Here is an 8048-nt window from a genome sequence, read left to right as displayed (position 1 = left end):
AATTTTACATATTGGTTTTGTTTTGATACCACAGAGTTGCCACAAAATACTCCTGGTAATATTTCGCTCGCAAGGACAATAGAGTCTTCAACGAGGTCGGGCAAATTTATCTTTCGGATAACCTCACTGCGTAGAGGCAATATGAAACCATCATTGATACTATCTTCAATAGGGTGGCTGATTGTAACACCGTAACAATTGAAAATTAAAAGCCAGTGCTCATAATCTATAACACATCTATGTTTAGTGAAAAAATCTCTTCCCAAAATACCATCCGCTGTGATATCTATTTCTGCAGGAATGATATGAAAAGTGTGGTTAATAGAAGCATTTCCGAATGTTATATTAGTGCTAGTAGTTGCTAATGTTGATACCGATTCGGTTGTTATGCCTGTTAAGTTTATCCTATTTTGCGCGTAGACTTGCTGTGTTGGTTTTATTTTATCAACTTTGAACAATGACACGTCTGCTCCCGTGTCGATAATTAATATGCTTATTTCACCCATTGCCATTTCTACTTTAATTTTGATAAAGTTATTAGCATTTAAGTTTATCGCTAATGTTGACCATCGTTTGTAGGTTGAATGATTTCTTCTAACGCCTGTGGTACCCCTAAAAAATGTTCCTCTTCTGCAGCTTGTGTATTGTAGACTCTACGAGTATTTGTATTTGGAAATTGTTTTCTGAAAGAGTTATTAGAATATCTTTGGTTTTGGAATCTGTTGCTAGTTGCCTGATTATTACCAAGAGGAGATCTATTGGAAAACCATCTATTATTTGTGTTTGGCTGGAATCTATTGTATGTGTTCGGCGGGTATTTATTACGAACGAATTTTCTATTGTCATAGTAGTTTCTGTTGAAGGCTAATATTTGTGAACCGTTGCTATTCCTTTCGTTTTCTAATACTTTCTCTGAAGCATCTGAAACAGATGCGAATTGACCTGCTTTTAAAACAATTTTTGTTTCCTGATTATGAACTTTTTCAATCAGAGCATTAATCCCATGCTTTAATGACATGTCATTTGCAACTTTTTCGGGAATGTGCAACTGCAAATAAACGTTTTTTAATTTTGTGCTGAGTAATTCAACCTCATCACAAAGAGCTTTAGTATCCGTCTGGCGAATAGATTTCAATTGACTTATTATTTTATCTGGATTAAGTTTTTCTTGACATCTGGACCGTATATCATTTATTAACGAGTCAAAATCGTCAATATTAGGCGGCAGTCCTAAACGCGCCTTTCCTATCAATCTTGTTTTTAAAAATTTTACCAACATTTGTGGATTTTTTGGACATAATTCCTTTAATAAATTTGAAGAGTCCACAAAATTTTCCAAACCATCTGTATTGCCATCGTATATTTGCACCAAAGCGGTGGCTGTTTTGATATCGAAAGTTTCCATTTTGTTTTGATTCCAACGGTTGAACACGATAGCTAGTTTTGCCAAAGTTTTAAACTTAACTTGAATTTTGTTTGTTTGATGAAATTGTATGCGCGATTGGATATTGGCGTATATGTCACTCGCTTCCTTCAAAATTCGTTTTAGCTCTGAAACGGGTTCAGTTTCCTGAATTGAATCTAGGTAATACTTGATCTTATCAAAACAAAACTTAGCGGAACCGCTGTAATGATCAAGCAAACATCTGCGAAACTTTCTATCACACGATAATTTTTTTTCAATATTTTTAAGCCTTATAGTATTTTGATTAATTTTTAAGAGCATTGAATGAGATGTGATCGAGATGTTTTGCTATATATATAGTAATTATATATATATATATATATATATATATATATTATGTATTATATATTATATATATATATATATTTTTTTTTTATTTAATTTTTTTTTTGATACCCAGATAATGGTAATATTACTTTTTTTTTTATTTAATTATTTTTTTTTTTTTTTTTTTTTTTTTAAACCAATGGTAACTCCCCCAATAGTATGTGCATATTGTAATGGAAAATGGTAATATTGTACGTTTCATAAAAAAGAATTTAATTGAGCAATTACAAAAAATATTTAAATGAGTAAATTGCAACTATATTGAGTGTGTAGCCTACCTTACTTTCTCTCTTTTTTTTTTTCGCTTGATCCTTACTCCGTGTACCGCTGCCCGATCGATAAGTATAGCGTTATCTCGCTTTATCCACTGCAAATCGCTGCTCGTTCTCTCACAGCACACTGCTGCACCGTCGCTCCTATCCACTGCAAATCGCTGCTCGCTCTCTCACAGTTCACTGCTTCGCCGTCGCTTCTTCCTTCTTCTCGCAACAACGTTATGTCTCTCTCGTGCAAACGACACTTGGTCACTTGTCGCAAAAGGTCATGCCGGTTCAAACTGTGATGCTTATCGCCGATGGTACGAAATGTGGCTTACTCGTACGTGCGATAATCTTGTCCGATCGAGGTCACTGCACTTAGATCACTTTACGCACGGTCCCGTTAACTATCGCTGCTTTTTTTTTTGTTTTTTAACACCGAATGTTTGTTAGCATTCATTTAACTTTTCCTGGCCACTTTTTTTTATAACCGGGATACACTCTCTCTTTCACTGCGCCTTGGTTCGTTGACGATACCCGACAGGAGTTTTTGTGCAATTTGCGTGATTTTGCAGGAAACCCTTATATTTTATCACTGCGTTTGAATAACGATAGTTCGAATTATCGTACAATTGTAGCGTTGCGCTTCACTCTCGTCTTTACTCTCTCACTCTTTCACGCTAAACATCAACGCAGATACTAGAATATTCTTCTGACCGGAAGGAATATTACGCACTCGCGAATTAACTTCGTATTTACGCGAGTTTTTTTTTTTTTTTTTTTTTTTGCATCACAGTTTCACACTTGTCACGGTCGCCATGTGGTGATATGAAATCTTCTAACTACCCAAAAGAATAATGTGGCTTGAATTTGTGTAGTTACTTGGAGTTTATTTCTTCTATGTTAACTCGGGCAGCGTTTCCTCTTAGATCGGACTTTTGTTAATCATCCTAAACCTCAACTTATCCTTAATTTATACTCACTCGTTCGCGCCAAAATTCCTTAATCCTATTCCTCATTGGCTAATCCTAATTATCGCCTATTTTACTATTTCCTATTTCCTATCTTATGCTATTCTATTCTATCCTACGTGTAACCTTAATTGTAGATGTATGTGTGTAAATATATATATGCATAATAAAAATCTAACTATGTGTATGTGTGTAAGTGTATATGTGTATAATTTAAACCTAGCTAGCTATAATTATTCTGCGCGCGTTTTGCCTATCTTGCAGGCGCTACACCTCAAACCAGAAACAGAGCGTAAATCTGCACCACTGTCTTAAAACTCGCCTACCATAAACTCGAGGCAAGAGACACATTGCCGTACCCAGATGCTTTGGCTCGTCCCAAAACCACGTGGGAATTATAATTGACACCTCCGCACACGCAAATGTCACGCAAATAGTGTGTGCCGACGTAACAGTGCATCGTGCTTCACCGCGAACGCATATGCGGTTATGCGTCATTTAAAATTCAATTGATTTCAATTAACATCAAAAACTAAACCACCAACAAAAGAGGGTTAGGGGGGGAAGCGAAAGGGGGGAAGAGCAAGATCCCGTCATTAGGGCAGCTTGCGTGAATAGTCTTTGATGGATAGTTTGCCTTCGAGCGACAAAAGTATGGTTTCCGCACCAGCTACAAACGTGCGGGAAGGTACGGCCGTCGTTAGTTGAGACTATGAGGCCATTAATTAATACAGCCAGCCAGGGTTGGGATCGGTGTGGCACAGTTTAGCAAACCAGAACGGCGAGAAAGCTCTTCCCCTGCTTCACTCAAGATCGGTTTTATTAGATGAGACAGGGAAAGGTTAAACTCGCCTGCATACATCAATCTCTTATTGGCTGCAGTGTGATGCAACACACTAGCGGCACACATGCATCCGCTTCATTGCATTACCAACAAAACGTTGCAATTTGAGAAGCGCAATAGTTTCGCTGCACATTCAAACTCACAAGCGATTTATAATTCAAACCAGCCGGGGCCGTTTATGCTTTACATCATCAGCATCCAGCATCCGATTGCTTTCATCACCATCGTCAGCAAAAACTGTGTCACTCGTGCACGGTACAGTTCATTATCATAACGCTGCATTTGCGCAAAATGTGATCAAACGTGTACGTTTGGCGCTGCATCCGGCCCCTGCATCAATGAAGACTTCGCTCGTGACAGTAGAAGCGCCACATTTGAATATGGATGTAGCGCTGGGAGCAATTTCGCGTGACTCACAAACTAAACTCATTCGAAACCATCTGACCGACACCTTGATGACTGGGATTTGGGGGACAAAACAGGGCCTTGGCGTACGAGGTGAATCGTTCGTTGGTCGATTGAATTTGTTGGCGCCTGTAAGGTAGGCAACGTGACAAAACTCTTGCCTGCATGGGGCCCGTAATGCCTACTTCCCCGCGTTTTGGAGTACGGGGATTGAAATAAATTGCTTTTCACGAGGGGTCAATAGGTTTGAAGCGTACTGTGGGTAGTGGCGGCGGCATGTGCATAACTTATCTGAACGCCCATTAAACACGCCCGTGCCGCAGCATGCAGTAGTGGCGGTGCGAATGAATTAAAAGTAAAGTTAATTAAAGCATATTAAAAATCATGACCACCGAAAAGTTCGACCCAATCACCATCAGCGGGCAATACATGACGGGTGGCGATGATGATGATGATGATGCGGCGTGTGGGAAACTCGGAAATAAATTTAATGCATATGAATAAGCAACGAAATAAAATTTATTAAAATTGTATAACGAAGTTTCAGCGCGTTCGGTGGTGTTGCCACTTGCCGATGCTATTTCCAACTCGTTCCCCGTTTTATGCTTCCGCCGCGGTACCGTCGATTGGATTGCAATCTCTCGCAACACTTCTGCTGCACCAGGTGTTGCGCCACTTTCTTCACCCAAAACAGGTACAGGCACTTGTGTCGGTGGAAATTGTACACATGAAAGGTGCTCTCCACTCACACTCGATTCTGTTGGGTTGGTTGTGTATGGTTTTGGCTCAGTCGTGTTCATCATAATCGAAACATCAAGTGCTGGCGTTATCTACGCTTTTGTGTACGCTTTCTGTGCGCTTTCGGTGCAAAGGGGACGAAACGGCATAATAGGGTGAAATGCTCATTTTTGAAATCATCAACAGACAAGTGAATTATTATGCTCGACAAGTGAAGGAGACAAAATTGTGCGAATCAAGACTTTTGGTTTTTGATTTTAGGGGGCTTTTTTGTAAAGAATTTATCTCAAATTTAAAATTAATTAATATAACTCTCTTAGCATGACCATGCAACCCCATTCTCCTCCACGGTTGTTAAGTTGTTTCTTCTGGCAAATGGAAAAAAAGGCGGATGTAGGCTCCGCATTTGTGTCGGTGGTGAGTTTATTTTAATGCAATTGCACAATGCATCCTGTTTCGTTGTTAGAGGACCAGGGAAGGAGCTGCTACGAGCAGCTAGCAAGTTTGTTGCAGTAAAAAAGATAGGCACAAAGTAGGCTACGGCTTCTGCTACAGAGCAACCGCTGAATATGATGAGCTTAGCAACGGAAGAAAGCTGTCAAGCGTGGGAAGCAGCGCTTGTACTGGGGCGTATTTTAAACCAACATGATTAATGATCATGCTGCTTGTCATTAGCCTTCACGTGAGCTCTTCTTTAATTCTAGCATGTTATGAGCAAATGTTTCTGTTTTCTGAGCTTCCGCAACGCCTGCAGCTTATACTTGGGAATTTAATTTCAGGCGTTTTCAGAAACTTTCATTCAATTCAATTAATTATTTTAATAAAATGTATTATTAATAATACAATTATAACCTCAATCAGTTTCAAATTATTCACGGCTTTTTCAACTACCAGCAACAGAAAATGAATCCTCGATTCAGTATGACCAGCGCCAGTGGCTTTTGCTTCGGCTGCAAACCCTCCACAAACAATCGTACTGTTCTGTTGAATGCGCAACCAATTCCAAGACCATAAATTAATTAAGCGGTCTTGCTTTACTTTGCCCCTCCAGTAAACGAAAATGTTGCCCCCTTACGATGTTAAACGACTTTTTGCGGGCTTTCGCTGTTTTTGAATCACTGGATCTAACTCAATTTACAGCACCAAATGGGGGGAAACAAACACAAAATGATTGGACCGACCTTCTCACCTTACGCTGGTTATAAACACTGCCTGCTCGCTAGTTGACCGGAAGAGAGAAGCCACAACTCATAGCTGCCCTGCAATAAGCCGGATTAGCGACGAAATGGTAAATCCCTTCCCGTTGCGCTTCAAAATATCTTACGCCAGGCCATGGATCAGTGACAACTTTGCTGACACCGGGGGGAAAAAAATAAACAAGCAAAGTAAATTTATCCCAATACAAAAAAAATTGCACCTCGAGGCCGATGTGACGTCAAATTAAAACTTCCACAGGGGAAAGCAACAATTGTGTTTAGTGCGTGCGGCTAAGCTTAACGCCAGGTTTGCATCCACAGCGACTAAACGAATCGGCGCCCGGTCAGCGATTAAAACGGTCGGACGCTGTTAATCAATTTTAATCAAAATCCACCGATTAACAATCTAACGCTCACTAATCTGGGCGCTCGGCGGGGCCGCCAATGAGCCGTCAGAAGTGCCGCCGCTACCGGAACGGTTTCTGTTGTTTTTTTGTTTTGCTTTTGTTTTGACAGTGCGATTCGTTTGGCGCTTCTTCCTTAACTGATAGCAAAACTTATCATCAAATTGAAGTATAAATAAATAGAAATGTGGGTAATGTTTGTCCGAACTGGAGCGTGGAACATGGAAAATATTTGTAGCGCAAGAGGTTCTATTGTAAAACAAACAAGTTTTGCATTATGATGATGTAATCGGAAGGTTTTGAAGGTTATTCAAACGTGGCGAGCGCTTGTGGCATTGAATTTAGAAGAGATGAGTTAATTGATTTCGTTGCTTTAGTTAGTATAGTTCATTATTTTGTTTTTTAAATAAATTGTTTTGCTAATTTGAAACAGTCTTAATGTATCAGCCAATAGTTTGAACCGTAGAGTTTGCAACCAAATTTACACACGTAAATTGGCAAGCGGGATACTTAGGTATTCCATACCTTTTGACGGATACAATTAACGATTTTCGTAGATAAACAATGTTTTCTATCTCTTTATATTCTTGCGAATCTTTACCATCCGAAAATTAATATAAAATTATGAAGCAAAGTATTTAAAAAAATCATCACACATTTTATAACATAAAAAAGAATATTTCAACCAATTGTCTAAATTTTCGCATAGGCAAATGTTCTAAATGTTCAGCATGATTATTGTGTGTATATTTTTATTTTAAATATGTAAAAATAATATTGTCTTAAAATTAACTATACGCTTTTAAGTAATATTCCTTTTTCTTGGAGTATTAACCTAAAGCAGAACGTCGATTAACCGGTGGCGGATTAACCAGTGGGCGGCTTATTCGTGCGAATGAGTTTGAAAGCTGTTCAATTGTGAATTGCTTAAAGTTTAAATAAATTGTTTGTGCTGTGTAATATCAGGTGTTATAAATTGATAATAAAATATATTTTCATATACCTGAACTGTTTACCATGTTTTAATGAAGTATTTTGATGTTCATGTATAATGTTAATTAATGTTTATTAATGTTTATTGCCAACTAAAATTTTCAAAAGAAGACGAAAGATTCAGATTCAACACAACTCTACTTAAAATTAAGTTCAAAATAAAAAACAAAAAAATAAAACACACAAAACATTTTGAGAACTCTTGCTAAAAACAGTTAAACTACTTCTACATTTTCTATTATTCCTTTTGTAATATAAATTTTCCACCTTTTACTTAAAAATCCAAGTCACGCATTCTTGTAGCTCAGGAACGAATTCTACCTCTATAAAATATCCGAAACCCGTTTGACTCCGGAAACTATCACACCTACCAAGACAACTCCAACACGGATAATCAAAGCCCTAGCCCCATCCACACACCCACCGCACAAATCACACGATGAGCGAA

This window comes from Anopheles merus, chromosome 3L, assembly GCF_017562075.2.
Source record: "Anopheles merus strain MAF chromosome 3L, AmerM5.1, whole genome shotgun sequence".
NCBI lineage: Eukaryota > Metazoa > Arthropoda > Insecta > Diptera > Culicidae > Anopheles > Anopheles merus.
The sequence above is the reverse complement of the archived record's forward strand: the minus strand, read 5'-3'. Positions refer to the sequence as shown.